This window comes from Bos grunniens, chromosome 5 (genome assembly GCF_055505025.1).
Source record: "Bos grunniens cultivar Pamir isolate PY7600 chromosome 5, Bosgru_T2T1.0, whole genome shotgun sequence".
NCBI classification, from domain to species: Eukaryota; Metazoa; Chordata; class Mammalia; order Artiodactyla; family Bovidae; genus Bos; species Bos grunniens.
Genome location: NC_141169.1, coordinates 89,782,797 through 89,801,977, shown reverse-complemented (window position 1 = coordinate 89,801,977; position 19,181 = coordinate 89,782,797). Strand labels below are relative to the sequence as shown.

Below are 19,181 nucleotides of genomic sequence, written 5' to 3'. Positions count from 1 at the left end.
TGTATTATATAACTACTCCAGTGATTTGTTATTTAACAGTACCTCTTCGTTACTAGAATGAATATATGAATCTCTGCATCCCATGTTTGTTGCTAACGCATATAAAATGCCATGTTAAGAATTGCTTAAATTAATACTAATTGATTAAGATCCCATAATAAAAAGGCAGTGTCTTTAAAAATGAAATGTTCTTGCTGTAGTGTTTATTTTTAAAATACTTTTTAAAAGTTGTTTCTTTTGCCTGTAACTTTATGACCTACCTGCGTTTTATAAAATGGTTGTTGGAAACTTGATAAATTGATAAACTTGATACTTGATCATTGAAATTTGATAAACTCGATAAATTATTAGACACTAAAAATAAAGTTATGATTATAAACACTAGAAAACTAGCAATTGTAAGTATCCTTGTTAAGCAATCCTTTTTTGCATTAGATTTCTGAAATGACATAAAATGCTATTTAAAAAAATAAAAGCCTGCTGCTGACTCAGTCAAAATATTTTTTTTAACTCTGTTTTTTATTGCATTTGCTGGTATGAAGAGTTTACTTACAAAATAAATTAAAGCCTTCTCCTGACTCAGTCAAAATACTCTTTTTTAATTCTGTTTTTTTGTTGTACTTGCTGGTACTAAGAGGTTATTTCAAAATTAAAAAAGAAATGTCTCTGTACACACTGCTATATTTAAAATGGATAACTAACAGGACCTACTGTATAGCACATAGAGCTCTGCTCAGTATTATGTGGTAGCCTGGATGGGAGGGGAGTTTGGAGGAAAACAGATACATACATATGCGTGGCTGAGTCCCTTAGCTGTTCCCCTGAAACTGTCATAACACTGTTAATCGGCTATACCCCAAAACAAAATTAAAAGTTTAAAACTAAATAAATAAGACAAATAAAAAAAAAATGTCCCTGAGAGTTTTATTGTCTGCTATTATCAGATCACATCAGTCGCTCAGTCCTGTCCGACTCTTTGCGACCCCATGAATCGCAGCACGCCAGGCCTCCCTGTCCATTGCCAACTCCCAGAGTTCACTCAGACTCACGTCCATCGAGTCAGTGATGCCATCTAGCCATCTCATCCTCTGTCGTCCCCTTCTCCTCTTGCCCCCAATCCCTCCCAGCATCAGATTCTTTTCCAATGAGTCAACTCTTCACATGAGATGGCCAAAGTATTGGAGTTTCAGCTTTAGCATCATTCCTTCCAAAGAAATCCCAGGGCTGATCTCCTTTAGAATGAACTGGTTGGATCTCCTTGCAGTCCAAGGGACTCTCAAGAGTCTTCTCCAACACCATAGTTCAAAAGCATCAATTCTTCAGTGCTCAGCCTTCTTCACAGTCCAACTCTCACATCCATACATGACCACTGGAAAAACCATAGCCTTGACTAAACGAACCTTTGTTGGCAAATTAAAGTCTCTGCTTTTGAATATGCTAACTAGGTTGGTCATAACTTTCCTTCCAAGGAGTAAGCGTCTTTTAATTTCATGGCTGCAGTCACCATCTGCAGTGATTTTGGAGCCCAGAAAAATAAAGTCTGACACTGTTTCTCCATTTATTTCCCATGAGGTGATGGGACCAGATGCCATGATCTTCATTTTCTGAATGTTGAGCTTTAAGCCAACTTTTTCACTCTCCACTTTCACTTTCATCAAGAGGCTTTTTAGTTCCTCTTTACTTTCTGCCATAAGGGTGGTGTCATCTGCATATCTGAGGTTATTGATATTTCTCCTGGCAATCTTGATTCCAGCTTGTGTTTCTTCCACCAGCGTTTCTCATGATGTACTCTGCATATAAATTAAATAAACAGGGTGACAATATACAGCCTTGACGAACTCCTTTTCCGATTTGGAACCAGTCTGTTGTTCCATGTCCAGTTCTAACTGTTGCTTCCTGACCTGAATACAAATTTCTCAAGAGGCAGATCAGGTGGTCTGGTATTCCCATCTCTTTCAGAATTTTCCACTTTCTTGTGATCCCACAGTCAAAGGCTTTGGCATAGTCAATAAAGCAGAAATAGATGTTTTTCTGGAACTCTCTTGCTTTTTCCATGATCCAGCAGATGTTGGCAATTTGATCTCTGGTTCCTCTGCCTTTTCTAAAACCAGCTTGAACATCAGGAAGTTCACCATTCACATATTGCTGAAGCCTGGCTTGGAGAATTTTAAGCATTACCTTACTAGCGTGTGAGACGAGTGCAATTGTGCGGTAGTTTGAGCATTCTTTGGCATTGCCTTTCTTTGGGATTGGAACGAAAACTGACCTTTTCCAGTCCTGTGGCCACTGCTGAGTTTTCCAAATTTGCTGGCATATCAAGTGCAGCACTTTCACAGCATCATCTTTCAGGATCTGGAACAGCTCAACTGGAATTCCATCACCTCCACTAGCTTTGTTCGTAATGATGCTTTCTAAGGCCCTCTTGACTTCACCTTCCAGGATGTCTGGCTCTAAGTCAGTCATCACACCATCATGATTATGTGGGTCGTGAAGATCTTTTTTGTACAGTTCTTCTGTGTAATATGCCATCTCTTCTTAATATCTTCTGCTTCTGTTAGATCCATACCATTTCTGTCCTTTATTGAGCCCATCTTTACATGAAATGTTCCTTTGGTATCTCTGATTTTCTTGAAGAGATCTCTAGTCTTTCCCATTCTGTTGTTTTCCTCTATTTCTTTGCATTGATCTCTGAGGAAGGCTTTCTTATCTCTTCTTGCTATTCTTTGGAACTCTGCATTCAGATGTTCATATCTTTCCTTTTCTCCTTTGCTTTTCGCTTCTCTTCTTTTCACAGCTATTTGTAAGGCCTCCCCAGACAGCCATTTTGCTTTTTTGCATTTCTTTTCCATGGGATGGTCTTGATCCCTGTCTCCTGTACAATGTCACGAACCTCAATCCATAGCTCATCAGGCACTCTATCTATCAGATCTAGTCCCTTAAATCTATTTCTCACTTCCACTGTATAATCATAAGGGATTTGATGTAGGTCATACCTGAATGGTCTAGTGGTTTTCCCTACTTTCTTCAATTTAAGTCTGAATTTGGCAATAAGGAGTTCATGGACTGAGCCAAAGTCAGCTCCTGGTCTTGTTTTTGCTGACTGTATAGACCTTCTCCATCTTGGGCTGCAAAGAATATAATCAATCTGATTTCGGTGTTGACCATCTGGTGATGTCCATGTATAGAGTCTTCTCTTGTGTTGTTGGAAGAGGGTGTTTGTTATGACCAGTGCATTTTCTTGGCAAAACTCTATTACTCTGCCCTGCTTCATTCCGTATTCCAAGGCCAAATTTGCCTGTTACTCCAGGTGTTTCTTGACTTCCTACTTTTGCATTCCAGTCCCCTATAATGAAAAGGACATCTTTTTTGGGTGTTAGTTCTAAAAGGTCTTGTAGGTCTTCATAGAACCATTCAACTTCAGCTTCTTCAGCATTACTGGTTGGGGCATAGACTTGGATTACTGTGATATTGAATGGTTTGCCTTGGAAACCAAAGAGATCATTCTGTCGTTTTTGAGATTGCATCCAAGTACTGCATTTTGGACTCTTTTGTTGACCATGATGGCTACTCCATTTCTTCTGAGGGATTCCTGCCCACAGTAGTAGATATAATGGTCATCTGAGTTAAATTCACCCATTCCAGTCCATTTCAGTTCACTGATTCCTAGAATGTCGACATTCACTCTTGCCATCTCTTGTTTGACCACTTCCAATTTGCCTTGATTCATGGACCTGACATTCCAGGTTCCTATGCAATATTGCTCTTTACAGCACCGGAATTTGCTTCTATCACCAGTCACATCCACAGCTGGGTATTGTTTTTGCTTTGGCTCCATCCCTTCCTTCTTTCTGGAGTTATTTCTCCACTGATCTCCAGTAGCATATTGGGCACCTACTGACCTGGGGAGTTTCTCTTTCAGTATCCTATCATTCTGCCTTTTCATACTGTTCATGGGGTTCTCAAGGCAAGAATACTGAAGTGGTTTGCCATTCTCTTCTCCAGTGGACCACATTCTGTCAGATCTCTCCACCATGACCCGCCCATCTTGGGTTGCCCCACGGGCATGGCTTAGTTTCACTGAACTATTATCAGTGAGCTTATATTAAATGTATATGCCCTTTATTCTGTTTAAGTAGCTTTCAGCAAATCTTTGTCACATTTTCATACAGAATACTGCAAAATCAATATGTGTTCCTATTAATTCTGTCTTTATTTAAAAGACTATAGACTTCTGGAAATTATGTACTATATAGCAACTTATTGTCTTTGTTTAATTAATTGGACTTTTCTGGCAGAGGTTCCACGTGTGTGATGTTCCCCCCCCCACCCTTTTTTTGAAGGAACCTGCAGTACTAGAAATGAAATGAAATATTTTGCTCTAAGTCAAATTCCTACAGGGTATCTGCTTCTCCCTGACTGTGAGTTCCATAATTTTGGAAGTATCATTAACTCATATCAATGGCTATTATGCTGCATTATGCATTGCTCAGGGCTCAGCTTTTATTTTTAAAAACTAAAAAAAAAGAAGCATTTCAATCAGCGACAATCCAGCTCACTGAGTTAATTGCTACATTAAAATTGCTCCTCATAAAATTTACCTTAGATTATCATCTTTAGAGTTTGTTATTGTTGTTTTGTTGGTTGGTTTTTTCTCAGAGAGGAGGGTATAGAGAAAACAGATGTTAGTTATAATGATTTTATGTCATGAATTACATTCTGAAATAAATGAGTGATTGAATTCTATTTGTGATATTCAACTATTAGCCCCCTTTCAAAGTGGATGTAAGCTCAACATTTTGAGAATCCCATGGACAGAGGAGCTTGGCAGGCTATGGTCCATAGGGTCTCAAAGAGCTGGACACCACTGAAGCAACTCAGCACATATGCAAGGTACAATTAAATCAATCTCTTAAACTTACTCAGTTAAAAACTGTCCCATAATAGTCTACCTTAAATAACAGCATTGCATGTCACATCTATATCAACTCCCCAATCAAGTCTGGTGGGCTACAGACCATGGGGTCGCAAAGAGTCAGATACGACTTCACTTTCACTTTCACTCTATCTTTCAAGAGTTAATTAAATTTTAATGAGCTCATATAGTAATCAAGGACATTGTATATAGCAGTGCACAATTCCCAGGTATAAGACAAGAAGAATTAACATATAGTAACCTAACGACTTCTGGTGCTGAGGAATAGGAGAGAGTTAGGGTTACTATGTCACTTACTCCAACCAGGAGACTTTTGAGAAGGAAAGAGTTTATTACATTGATACAATAAATATAAATAGTTGATGTTATTGTAAAGTTTACTCATTATATTTATTAACAAAGTGAAACATTTGAACACATTCAGCATTCTTTCCTTCCTTGGCATTCATAGACCAATAGAAATCTAAATATATAAAGGTTGGGAATGCTTTATGCCACGGAACGTAACAAATACTTACCCTGGCCTCTCATAATTACCCTGTGAAAAAAATTAGTTTTTCTTTATTGATGTAACTGGTGATATCAACAGTAAATATTTGTGACTAAGCTTATTCCAACTCTTCTTGTGCCTGTGGTACATGAAATCACAGGTGCTATTGAGTAGCCTTCCAAATACTTTTATGTACATGCTACAAATTAAATTTTATTGAAGATTTAGAAATACAAATGATCCTATGTTTCCTATTGCAATAGTGACCCAGAACAAAGAATTTATTTTCTAAAACTTCCAGAAATTCTCTTGAGCATTGTGAGAGAACATTCTGCAATAAGCCTCTTACTCCTCTGAAGCCTGAATATCATTGCTGTTCAGTCACTAAGTCATGTCCAACTCTTAGAGACCCCATGGACTATAGTACACTAGGCTCCTCTGTCCTCTACTATCTCCTGAAGTTTGCTGAAATTATGTCCATTGAATCAGTGACTCTATCTAACCATCTCATCCTCTGCCCCACCCACTTCTCCTCCTACCCTCAATATTTCCCAGCATCGGGGTCTTTCTTTTCCAATGAGTCAGTTCTTTGCATCAGGTAGCCAAAGTATTGGAGCTTCAGCTTTAACAGCAGTCCTTCCAATGAATATTCAAGGTTTATTTACTTTAGGACAAAGGAATTAGTTTGGTCAAACCAGTCAATCTTGAATATTATTACCTGGTAATATTATGCTGAAATGAAAGAATCAGCTCAGTTCAGTTCAGTCGCTCAGTCGTGTTAAGAGTAGAAATGCCTGTGAGTCTAAACCTCCTTTGGCTGAGTGCAGGGACAGCTTTTCATATACAGCAGGAGAAAGTTTTCTTTTTCTACCCATTATCCTCCCTTTTACACACACATAACCCACAGTGATGGAAAAATCCATCTTCTTTACACTCACTGAATGTGTAATAGATACTGTTAGTGTTCACCAACATCCTCTTCTTCCTGAGCATACAAGGGCGTGTAGTTCTCAGCTCCCTCATATTCGGGTGGTGCCATGAGGCTCATTCTGGCCAACGAAATATTAGCAGAAATGATGTGTTTCACATCTAGGCTGACAATATGTTTAAAAATCTATGGGAAAATTTTAAGTCTTTCTCTTTCCTTTGCTACTGCAGTTCCTGATGAGGTGTCCCTCTAGCTGGGACTCTGAATGGCTTCATGGAGAAAAAGATTCCCTCTCATCTGTCTTGGACATGGAGTGCGATCAAGAAATAAACTTCTGTGGCATTATCTACAGCCTACCAAAACACACACACACAATAACCAAAATCAATCAGTTAGGTAACCTTCATGATACCTAACTACCCTGTTAATACTTCTCTCCTGACTCCACGATGTCTAATAGTAGCAGAACCATTCTTCCACTATAATTCAGCCTTGAATCTTAAAATTATCACCAACTGCTCTAAGTCCTTGTCCCGCACATTCAAATTAGTCATCAAGACACAGGTACTCTAAAGTACTTTCCTGTTACTAAGATATGTTCCTCCTTTCTTCTCCCAGTGCCAGTAATATAGCTCCAGTCCTCTTTACTGCAAGCCAGGACTCCTGCAACAGGCTGCTAAAATAGTTCTCCAACCTCCAATATTTACTGTTATTCTATACATTGATACAGAACAAGTTCCAAATGCACATTTCTTACTGAATCAGTCTTTCTATACCAAATTTTTCAAAGCCTTGTTATTATCTACAAAAATACATCAAGTCCTTTTGCCTGACATTTAAGTCCTTTCACAAAATAACCCCTATCCTCTTTTCCAGCTTCTCCCCACATCATTTCATTTCCTATTCCTACGCTGAACCAAATTCTCTGGTTGCTTTAGTTGTTTCTCTTTAACCGATATCATCACATTTCCTCTTATTTCCCAGGCTCTGGCTCATTCCTCCATTCCCTCCAAATTGAACAACTAACCCGTGGTGCAACCTTTTGAAGTCCTTCAATAACAAGGTCAAGACTCTTTCATCATTGCCCTACTGAATATGATTTCCCCACTCACTGAGCTCTCCTCACACTGTGAATATTAAAAAGAAGTTTGATATTAGAGTATTATATTATTAATATTTTATTTTCATAAAACACTGTATTATATATTATATTGTATATTATTGTATACAATATATAATTGTATATTGTATACAACTGTGTATTGTATATTATTGTATACAATATACAATATTGTATATTATTGCTGTATTATTTGTGTGAATGACACAGTACTCTTCAATACTGCTAGGTTCCTAAGGACAAGAGACTGCAACTTAGTCATTTTCCATTCCTCAAATTACTTCACAATCAAGAAGTTAAGCCTATCTACATAATCTGGAAAATTTGGACTACTTGAGCACTTCCCATATTCTGTTCTTGATATTGTGCTGGCATACAGCTAAACAGCCCATCTTCTGAAAATAACTTGATTTACCACCAACATCTTTTGGTTGACAACAAATCAAGCAACTGTGCTTTCTAAACATATCATAAAGATGATAGAACACATTATATCCCAGTGGTGTCTTACCATGTAACTAAAAGTAATTGATAAATTGCTGTGAAATGTATCTTCATTAACAGGTTTTCTTGATTTGAAATATGAAACCATTTATGAAATGAATACCATCTCCAAATAAACTAAATATTGTACCATACAACTATACAATATTTAAATTCTATAGCATAATTATAAAAAAAAAGATTCTAAATTTTCATAATAAGTAGGATTAATTAAATTCCATAAATAAAGGGTTTTCTGGGGGAATGAGATAGGAGCAAATGGTCATGTTTCTCACTTTATTGGTAGAACAGTGCTCTTGCATTGGAAAAATAATGTATGCTAGCATACATTCCTTCCCCTTGATTGATTTACAATGCAAGTTTAATTCATGAGCAAATTTTATAAACAAAATTCCAATCTTTGCCTATTGACAAAACTTTGAAAATTAATTTTTGATCTTTTTTTGTGAAGACATAGTGATATACATTGGTCAGTCATCTACATGCTGCTCTTTAATCTATACTTTTTGAGAAAGTTTCTGCTTTGAAATATCTATTAATAGAGCACAATAAGATATCAAAAAACACAGTGAGTCATAGTTCTGCAAAATTTTCAACAGGAGAAATACACAGAACACACCTGAAATTCATTTGTTATACTCAAACATGCCTTAATAATTAAACTTAAGAGTTCTGGTCAAACAAGAAAGAAATGCATTAAGCAGTCATGATAAGTATATTTATCAATTTAGAAGCCAAACAGAAGCTTAGAGTTTACATATTGACAACCAAATGCTTTTCTGTGAAACAACCTGTGAATGAGTTAAAATAGCTTTATCATTTGGCTTGCAATTAATATTCTTAAAGTTACAAAGATTGTCACACTCTATATTATCTGGAATTAGGAAAACTCTCAATAATTTCTTAGAAAATTAAATTATGCTGTGACAGTTATTCACATAGCAACTAATATTAATAGTTTTCTTTTTATACTTAGGGAGAAATCCTTTATTATACAGTGACTTTTTTCTGCTAAAGAAATCACTGAGTAACAAGATTCAGTGGAAAATTTCATTGTGCGTTCAAGGTCTGTTCTACTTCTGGGCATCTTCTAATGGTTTGAGATACAACTTTGCTGGGATGAAGTTAACAATGGTAGCTTCTTCAAAAATTGCAGTCAAATTCTTCACCTCTTCTTTATTGTATAAGAGGTGTCAATAGCACTCCTGATCATTTTAAATCTTCTATTTCTTCATGCGGCTTCCCTAATGGCTCAGATGGTAAAGAATCTGCCTGCAATGCAGGAGACTCAGGTTTGATCCCTTTGTTGGGAAGAGTCCCTGGAGAAGAGAATGGCTACCCACTCCAGTATTCTTGCCTGGAGAATTCTATGGACAGAGGAATCTGGCAGGCTATAGTCCGTGTGATCTCAAAGAATCAGATACGACTGAGCGACTAACACTTTCATTTTCATTTCTTCATAATGACAGTGTAGAAATGCTTATGAAGTCGAAAAAAAAAAAAACCCATATGAACCAGAGATTTGAGTTTTGATGTATCATTATTGATCCAAAGTCTTTTATGTCTTAGGAAAGATACTGTATTTCTTCTGGGATGGGGTAGAAAATCTTTCTCTTTCTCAGAGGAGGGAAACCCCATTTGGCTGTTAGTTGCCATGCTTTGGAAGATGAGAGATTTGTGTTTGTTCTACAGCAAAGTGGCTTGGGGAAACCAAGCGACAGCCAGTAAGGGTGTATCCTAAATGTATATGTAGCCTGGAGTCACATCGACTTGGGTGACTACGATCAAGTTACTCTGGACTTCTGTCTCCTCTTGTGTGACATGAGCAGAATAGTAACTCACAGATTGCTGCTGCTACTTTAGTCTCTCAGTCATGTCCAACTCTTTGTGACCCCATGGACTGTAGCCCACCAGACTCCTCTGTTGGTGAGGATTCTCCAGGCAAGAATACTGGAGTGGGTTGCCATGCCTCTCTGAAGGGAATCTTCCCAACCCAGGGATTGAACCCAGGTCTCCCATATTGCAGGCGGATTCTTTACCGTCTGAGCCACCAAAGAGATTGGCAGTGAGGAAGAAATGAGATTATGTCAGTGATGAGAATAGCTAAGACTCTGGCTGCAAATTTGCCTTACAATAAATGCTGGTTCCCCCTTTTCCCTTGTAGAGGAAGGTCCCTCTTTTTCCCTGTGATATGTTTCCCACAGGGTCACCTTGCCACAGCACATGGCGTTGGATCACACTTTGGAAGAGGATGGTATCTGCCCACTGCAGAGCTCAGGAAGGTGTTTGAGGGAGAAGTTAATATATTCTTTTAATAATAGAGATTCTACCCTACCTTTGAATTCCCCTTTCTATTTTTCTATCTCAGCTTGTACTTGGCAGGATTCCAATGGTACCTATTAGTTTCTGAGCCCCAGTGCCTTCCCATTTAGAGGTTCATTTATGGTAATCTCACTATGTGCCAGATGCTGTTTTAAACTCATTCAAATTCATATGCATTTACTCCTCATAAAACCCTGTAAAATGAAGTTAGTTCCAATTATAAAATAAGCTGCAATGATGTAATGAACTGCACAGTGACTGAATAATAATATATTGCACATTTGAAAGTTGATAAGAGGGTAGACTTTAAAAGTTCTCATCACGAGAAAATAATGTGTAACCATGTTTGGTGATGGATGTCAACTAGACTGATGGTGGTCATCTTTATCAATATATACACAAATCAAATCATTACACTGTGAAAACCTGAAACCAATTTAATGTTATATGCTGATGATAGTTCAATAAAAATACTATTATTATCACTATCTTACAGATGAAGAAACTGAGGCTTTCTGACCTTGGGTAAATCATTTCACCTTATTCTGCCTCAGTTTATACCAAATACAAACCAAGTCAACGGTGGAGCCAAGATATTAACCCAATTCTTCATCATTCCATATGTTTGCTTAGTACCTCTTATGTACCAGATACTCTATAAAGTTTTGGGGATGCCTCAGTAAATTAGACTGACAAAATCCTCTGTCCTCATGGAATTTACTTTCTAATTTTAGGGGGTGATAGTGTCTACCAAAAGTGTACTCTTAGTCACTATGCTATAACACTTTCCTCAATCACAGGGATTTGTAAAAATCTCTCATCTTCCTTTCACAGCACTTTGAGGAAAATGAGAAATCAGGACAGAATTAGGAGGAAAAATAAGTCGCTGTTTTCTAAGTACCATCTACATACACTTTATATATATTCTATTGTTAATCCTCATAAAACTCCATCAAGCAGGTATTGTTACACTAATAACTGATATAAACCAAGGAATAAAAAACAGGCTGATATAAAAATTTCATTCTGAATAGATAAGAATAAGAATAGATAAGAATGACAAGGATTTCTTTGCCTTCTCATAACAAGCCACATCTGTCAAAATAAAGGATAGCAGCTATAAAAGAAAAATGAGCTGATTTGTCCAAGATCACACAGTTAATAACGGTCATTCTAAGACTGGGACTGAGGTTTATCAGACTCCGAAGCCCAGGCAATTTTGCCATATCATGTCCAAACAGAAATCTTTTTTTTCTTACTTCTACTGTAGCTTATTTTATGTAGAACCCTGCCAAATCAGTTTGTCTTAGAACTGGACAAACAAGTCAGGCAAAAGAATAATGGGGCAAAAACTGTGTTCAGGATATAAAGAACTTGTTTGCTGTTGAAGATAACAATCTTTACCCAGTATCACATTTTTTCTTGCTTTATTTTGTTTTATAAGGTTTCAACTGAAAGTCTGAAAAATCTAGTACACTTATCAAAATTTTGCAATGCTGAAAGATTGCTCGAGGCTTATCTTTATTCCCCTTCCCAAATCCACTTGAGATTCTCATACTGATCTTTTTTATATCAAAGTAGAGTTGTGGGCTTCCCTCGTGGCTCAGTGGTAAAGAATCCACCTGCCAGTGCTGGAAACAGGTTCAATCCCTGGGTCAGGAAGATCCCTTGGAAAAGGAAATGGCAACCCACTCCAGTATTCTTGCCTGGAGAATTCCATGGACAGAAGAGCCTGGCAGGCCATAGTCCATGGGGTTGCAAAAGAATCAGACATGAATGAGCAATTAAAACAATAATAGTTGGTGTACAATGTCATGTTAATTTCAGGTATAGAGCAAAGTGATTCAGTTATACATAAATATATGTATATATATATATATATTCTTTTTCAGATTTTTTTTTTTACAAAATATTGAGTATAGCTCCTTGTGCTATACAGTAGGTTCTTGTTGGTTACCAGTTTTACATGTAGTAGTGTGTATATGTTGGAGAAGGCGATAGCACCCCACTCTAGTACTCCTGCCTGGAAAATCCCATCGATGGAGGAGCCTAGTAGGCTGCAATCCATGGGGTCACTAAGAGTTGGGCACGACTGAGCGACTTCACTTTCACTTTTCACTTTCATGCATTGAAGAAGGAAATGGCAACCCACTCCACTATTCTTGCCTGGAGAATCCCAGGGACAGAGGACCCTAGTGGGCTGCCATCTATGGAGTCGCACAGAGTCGGACACAACTGAAGCGACTTAGCAGCAGCAGCAGCAGCAGTGTGTATATGTAAATCCCAACCTCCTAACATATTGCCTTTTCTATTGAGACTTTCATTTCTTTGTTCTGTATACTTTTAAGAAAATTTTCTTTTATGGCTCAATGAAAATTCTACCAAGTGAATAAGCCCACTTCCAGTAGCCAGTCCATGAAGGTCCTTCCCATGGAACTTCAAACTACATTTCACACCCCTCACCTCCACACCTAGGCCCATACAGTTTGCTCACCTTGCAATATCCTCCCCTCACCCTGTTGGAGTTTACACCCAGATTTTACTCAAATGCCACAATCTCCAAGGAAACTCTCTTCTTAAGTTACATAGACTTTTATCTGTATTACTCTTCCGATGTCAGTTGATTGAAACATTCACTCAACACATGTCTATTAAGCTTGCCTTGGTATTTGATACTCTTTTAGTGGCTAGAGTTTAGAGAATATCTTGAAGAAGTTTACAGATTTAGCCTGTATTTTTGGTTATGTATGCATTGACATTACTTTCTCATCTAGCCTGTAATATAGGACAAGGATGTGTGAGTTACCTTGGTAATCCCCACAATCTTTCAATCCCAACTTTGCACATAACAGGCACTCAATCAATTTTGGCTGAATCAATATATTCCATGAATAAAGCACAAGAAAATGAATGAGTGAACTTCAATGTAAAGTTCTGATATGACACAATGATGAAGCTGATAGAGGATGACATCTTATAGTCTCTTTGTAAAATAAGAATAATAATTGTAGGGTTATATTAAAGATTAGGAAAGAAATACACGAAGTGTGGGGCATGTCTCTCGTGTTCAGTCAGTGGTAACTATTCTGGCCATGATAACTCTACACAAACAAAAAATGATATAATATTACATGGGTACTTTGGTTATTAATAACAAACCAGACCAGAGGATTGAAAAAGAGAGAGAAATGGGGGGAGCATGAAGGTGGGTAACAAAAGTGAGCACAAAACAGTGTGGGAAAATGTTCAAAGAAACAAAAAGAGAACTAGGATAATGACAATAATCTGTCCAAATCCTAAACAGGATTTGTATCACAGGATACCTTTCCTGCTCCAATAACCAATGATGCAAAGGCATTTGTCCCACACTATCGCATCTAGAATTACAAAAACTTTGACAGGACTACACGAGATGCAGGTTCTGAAAATACCCCCTCTTTCTTCCCTGTGGGAACATTCCTTGTTATTTAGAACAACAGTTATGCTCAGTAAGAAGTGTCACACAAATCCTATAAAGGAAATCTCAAGACAATGCAGAAACAGCACATCTGGCAGAGATTACCTGACTTGTAAGTAGATTAAAAGAGTGAGAGCAAATTCTGAAATGTCTAAAGGAATAGAATTTCAGCAACTGGCAATGTTACCTCCTACCTAACAAGTCATATATTGATGAATTCAATACTTTTAAAATTGAAATCATGGATAGGCATTATAAGAAGGAAAATTAATTTTATCAAAAACATTGTAGACAAATTTTTAAAAATCTTTCTTAAGCAACAAAAATTTACTGTATAGTACAGGGAACTGTATTCAGCATCTTATAATGACCTATAATGGAAAATTATCTAAAAAAACTACCAAAATATATATTTTCCATACACCTAAAACCAATGCAATATTGTAAATCAATCACACTTCAATTTAAAAAGCTATCATGACCCTTTTTTTTAAAGCAGTATCTTTATTTTTTGGCCGTGCTTAGAGGCTTGTGGGATCGTATTTCCCCAATCGTTTTTAACCCAGGTCCTCTGCAGAGAAAGCATGGAGTCCTAACAACTGGACCACCAGGGAATTCCTGTAACTGTCTTAATTAAAATTTGGAGATTTTTACATTAAAAAAAAAATCTCTTCTTCATCTTCAAGGGTATAATGTCCTGATTATCGTATAAATGTGTGAATACGGGGCAGATGGAACAGTGTCAGCTTACATGAAGGCTAGGAAGCTGTGGTCCCAATTATAACTGTGATAATAGTAGATTCTGTGTGTGTATGTGTGTGTGCGTGTGCGTGTTAATCTCTCAATCGTGTCCGACTCTGTGACTGTAGCCCACCAGGCTTCTCTGTCCATGGAATTCTCCAAGCAAGAATATTGGAGTGGGTTGCCATTCCCATTTCCAGGGGATCTTCCCACCCAGGGATCAAACCTGGGTCTCCTGGCAGATTCTTTACCATCTGAGCCACCAGAGAAGCCAAAAAAAAGTAGATTCTGGCTTGTGATAATTCAGTTTCTTTATTGAACACATACCTCCACTTTTGAAATAGGAATTATCTGAATAACAAGCAGGTTTCAAGAACTCATGTCCCAAATTAATCTCCCAAACTTCCTGCAACTTGAAATTCATTCTTTTGCATTTTAAAAACTTTTTAGTTCAAGAGTCTCTTATTAAAAGACAAATCCCTCTTGACAGGGAAATCTTTATCAGTATTACTAATACCCTAGTTGAAGTCACATAACAGGAGCTGAGAGCAAAAGCCTAGAAAAATGGAATGCGCTCCTGCAGACACAAAAAAATGATTAGGGAAGAAAGGAGGAGAGCTATAAGGAAAAGAAAAAGAAGGAGCAAGGAGGAAAAAGGCATAAAGGAGCCTTGATTACCAATTAAAATATCTGTATTCGGGCTTTGGGGCCTACATACATTTGCAGCCATTTCCCTGCAAACAGCTATTCCTGAACAATATTGAAAGTACCAGTTGTACTCTGGTTATGAAAATCCTAAATGTTAACCTGGGCCAACAAGGTAGAAAAGGCTAGCAGGACAAGAGAAAAGGACAAGACAATGGAAATCATTTGTTTCTCTGAACCTTCTTCAGACTTCCTCAGACAGGATTGCATCCTTAGGAACTCTCTGCTTCCAGAATCCCTCCTGCAGAAAGGACACTGGAAAATAAAAGAGGCTATGAAACAGAACCAAACCCTTTGAGTACCAGGACAACTGGAGTTTTACTTGAAAGTTTCTGGAGCTTTATTTGAATTTAAGTTTAGGATTAATAACTGTCTGTACCAGGACAGACTGTCTAAATGTGTTCAAATGTTATAATATTAAAAGTACAATTAAGCATTTTAAAAATTCCCAGTTGTGCTTTGGAAGAGTAAAATATCAACAAGATGCTGAAAATGACTATGGTAAGACTACCGGTATAGTGGGAAGGGTAAGGTTTTTAAAATCAGGCTGACTGACCTTTGTTAAAATCCTAGTTCCTTTTCAAAACATTATATATGTTTCTTAACTTCTTTTAGCCTCAATTGCCTCATTTATATATGAAAATACATATACATGCATGTGTATATATATGTGTGTGTGTGTGTGTCTTCTTGGCAGAGATATGAAGATAGATGATTCATGAAAAAGGCTCAGAATATAATTACACCTGTCTCAGCCACATTTAACAAATATTACCTGTGATTATTATTCATTAAATTCTAGGATATGGCATTAACCAAAGCATGAGATATTAAAAAAAAAAAAACTATACAACTTCACTACTGCCACATGTGCCCCATTTTGATTCTAAGACTTCTGAGTAAAAAGAAGAAAGAAATAAACCCACGTCAAGGCTTTAGGAGCGTCTAATAGCTACAACTGGGAAAGTCTGCAAGTGTAGGATTAATTTTCTAGAGTGTATTCAAATATAGAAAAGACCCTTCTGTACTTAATCATTGTAAACACCATAATAGAACAATCTGATGCACAGAGGAGCCTGGTGGGCTACAGTCCATGGGGTCACCAAAGAGTTGGACACAATTTAGCGACTGAACCACAACATATGCTTAAATGTGGCTGTCTTAAGACAGGATGTGCCAAGGCTGTTTAAAATCTTTTAAATCTTATGTGTCTCTAGTACATGTTGTTCTTTTGTTACTTTTGAGTTTTTTAGGAGCTAAATCACCTAAAATGGATAATGCACTGCTTTACCACCAGGAATGAGCTTGGGCTATGACCAGTAATCTGAGGCAAATTGTCTTCCCATCTGTAATACAGGAAGGCAATAGGATGTAATATTTACCTGTCTGAAAATAGTTATAATCATTACAGTTACTTTTTATTATATGTTTTTATCCAGAAATTTGCCCCAGAAAAGCTTATGTCTTAGTGTCACCTATACACTTTTCTTTCTAGCCTTTCCTAGGACTATATATTTAAAACTTAATTTACCTTTAAAATTGTCCACAAATGTGACCATAATTTCCAGATACATTGAGACATTACTAGGCTACAGTCCAATTTAACCGTAGCCGCCTACCATTTTCTGGTAGGGACTCTGATCAGAAAATGGGAACTTCAAACGGAGTTTACCCTCTGCCCTCTTCCTTTCACGTATAAACAACTTATTCTGCCATATAAATAAACAAAAGATAAAATAGTAGATTCAAAGATAGGTTCACTACTTGTGTATGTGTCTGACATTTCTGAATTTATTCTGAATGAATATCTGAATTCACATCGGTAGTTCAACCAACTAGCCTCATCTAGCATGGGTTTTAACAAGATTTACAGCATAAAGAACAGGAGCTTAGAAACCACAAATGACGTAAACTCGCTGGTAAACACAGAGACAAAAGGAAGAAAGTGGATAGAAAGAGAAACCAGAGCTTTTTCACAATGAAGTGCCTTGTATGGACTTTTCACAAATTGTTGTATTTCATATGCTGTTGGGCTTCCCTGATAGCTCAGTTAGTAACAAATCTGCCTGCAATGTGGGAGACCTGGGTTTGATCCCTGAGTTGGGAAGATCCCCTGGAGAAGGGAAAGGCTACCCACTCCAGTATTCTGGCTTGGAGGACTCCATGGATAGTCCATGGAGTCACAAAGAGCTGGACATGACTGAGCAACTTTCACTTTTCCCATTTTAGAATACAAATAAAAATTATACCATCTCACTAAAATCATTATATTTTCATAAAAGTAGAGGAAATGACAGATTGTTGCTATCAGAAAGTTTCTAATTTGTGAAACAAAAATGCTGGTGAATCAAGCCAATGCAGAATTCAGTCTACGTTTTTTCATACCTGTCCTACACTGTCATTTACATCGTATATTTGGAATACCGAAGAGCTGCTGTCAGCACTTGAATTAATTCTAACACTGAAATCCAAGTGACCTGAATTTCTCTGAAGAGTCAGAAACTGCCAAGAAAACATTTTGATAAGTCTTGTTAGGCTTCCTAGATCGACTAAATAGGAGATATGCAAATCTCTTGCTGGATCCTAAAAAGATTAGACTTCCACCTGGCATATAACAAAAAAGGAGATGATTGATGTAAAGTGCCAGTCTGAGAGCCTGACATGTTTCAGCTGCCTCTATTGCTAACAAAGTAACTGAAAAGTGAAGTTGTCAACCTTGATTTTTATCTTGTCCACATCCTGCCTCTAAGTATCTAGGAGACAAGAGATGCGGGTTTGATCCCTGGGTCCAGAAGACCCTCTGGAGAAGGAAATGGCAACCCACTTCAGTATTCTTACCTGGACCCCATGGACAGAGGAGGGTTCTCTGGGGTTGCAAAGAGTCTGACGCAACTGAAGCAACTTGGCATGAGCAAGACATTTTCTACTTTCTATCCTCATTTCAAATACACGACATGTAATTCTGTTTATTTATTGACTTATGAGAAGTAAATGGCTATTTTGAAGATTTAAAATTCTATACTCATTCCTGATATCATCATAAACAGGTTGCTTCTGTTTTCTATCAGCTTCTTCCGGCCTCTCCCCATCCCCACGCACCCCTCTCTTCCTCCCCAGTAGAACAAGCCTGCCTTTGTCTCCTGCAGAGTTGAAACTTGAAACTTGTAGGAGTTGGTGTGGGCTGGGGGTGGGGGGCGTGGTGGGGGAGGGTCGTGCGGGGGGGGGGGGGCGGGGCGGCGGGTTGGTTAATGAAGTAGGAAATGTCATCCTTGCCTCCTTTGGCCAGGATTGATTTGAAATTGATGGCTCTCTGGTGGCCACTTTCAGAGGTCTTGGGCGATCCCACCCCTCATTCACCGTCTCTCACCTGCAGTGTCCTGGCAGGGTAAATGCACTTCCGCTAATTGGTCAGGCACAATTTTTCCTTCAGATTTCAAGGAGCAGCATACACGTTTAGCCTCTTTCTACTGGGATCTCAGCACTGCTCCATAAAATCCAGTCCAGATGTAAGACAGCCCCAAACTAGCTCTGGTTGACCCACAATTGACTGGGACGTCGCTCCTTTCTGAACGTAGCCCTCTCTTCTTTCCACCTCCTGGTAGGTGGATCCTCCCACAACCTTTTAAACTTCTACAGCAGGAGTTGGACACCAGTCCCTGTGTCATCCAAATTGCAGAGGACAGATAAACCACTCACAGCGAACTTCTTAAAGTCATGCATGCTCACTGGGCTTGAGTTTGAGAGAAAGACTGCCCCCACCCTGCCCTGAAATCAAAAAGGATGGTAGGAAACTGCCATGGAGATACTAAAACCTTTGGTAACATTAGTCTGATTAGAACAGCACGTTCTGAGCCAAAAAACAAGCACACAGGTCACTGGTGCAAAACGGAGTCCATCACAACATCCAGTAAAACAGAAAATGTGTATATGATAAATACATTAATAATAGTTCATCAGGAAAAAATAGAGCTTATTTAATGA

The 19,181-nt window shown here is 37.9% G+C and overlaps 1 protein-coding gene across 2 annotated transcripts in view; it reads right to left on the bottom strand.

Annotated features, from left to right (window-relative positions):
- The window catches only part of SLCO1A2 (solute carrier organic anion transporter family member 1A2), a 113,253-nt gene extending 94,334 nt beyond the window's left edge, over window positions 1-18,919 (bottom strand). Inside the window, exon 1 of one of the 2 annotated variants that reach the window (XM_086401852.1) lies at window positions 18,568-18,919. The gene's annotated coding sequence lies outside the window, so the exon portion shown is untranslated. The remainder of the gene's footprint in view (window positions 1-18,567) is intronic. The other variant, XM_086401853.1, reaches the window with a different exon arrangement.
- Between the last annotated feature and the right edge of the window lie 262 nt (window positions 18,920-19,181).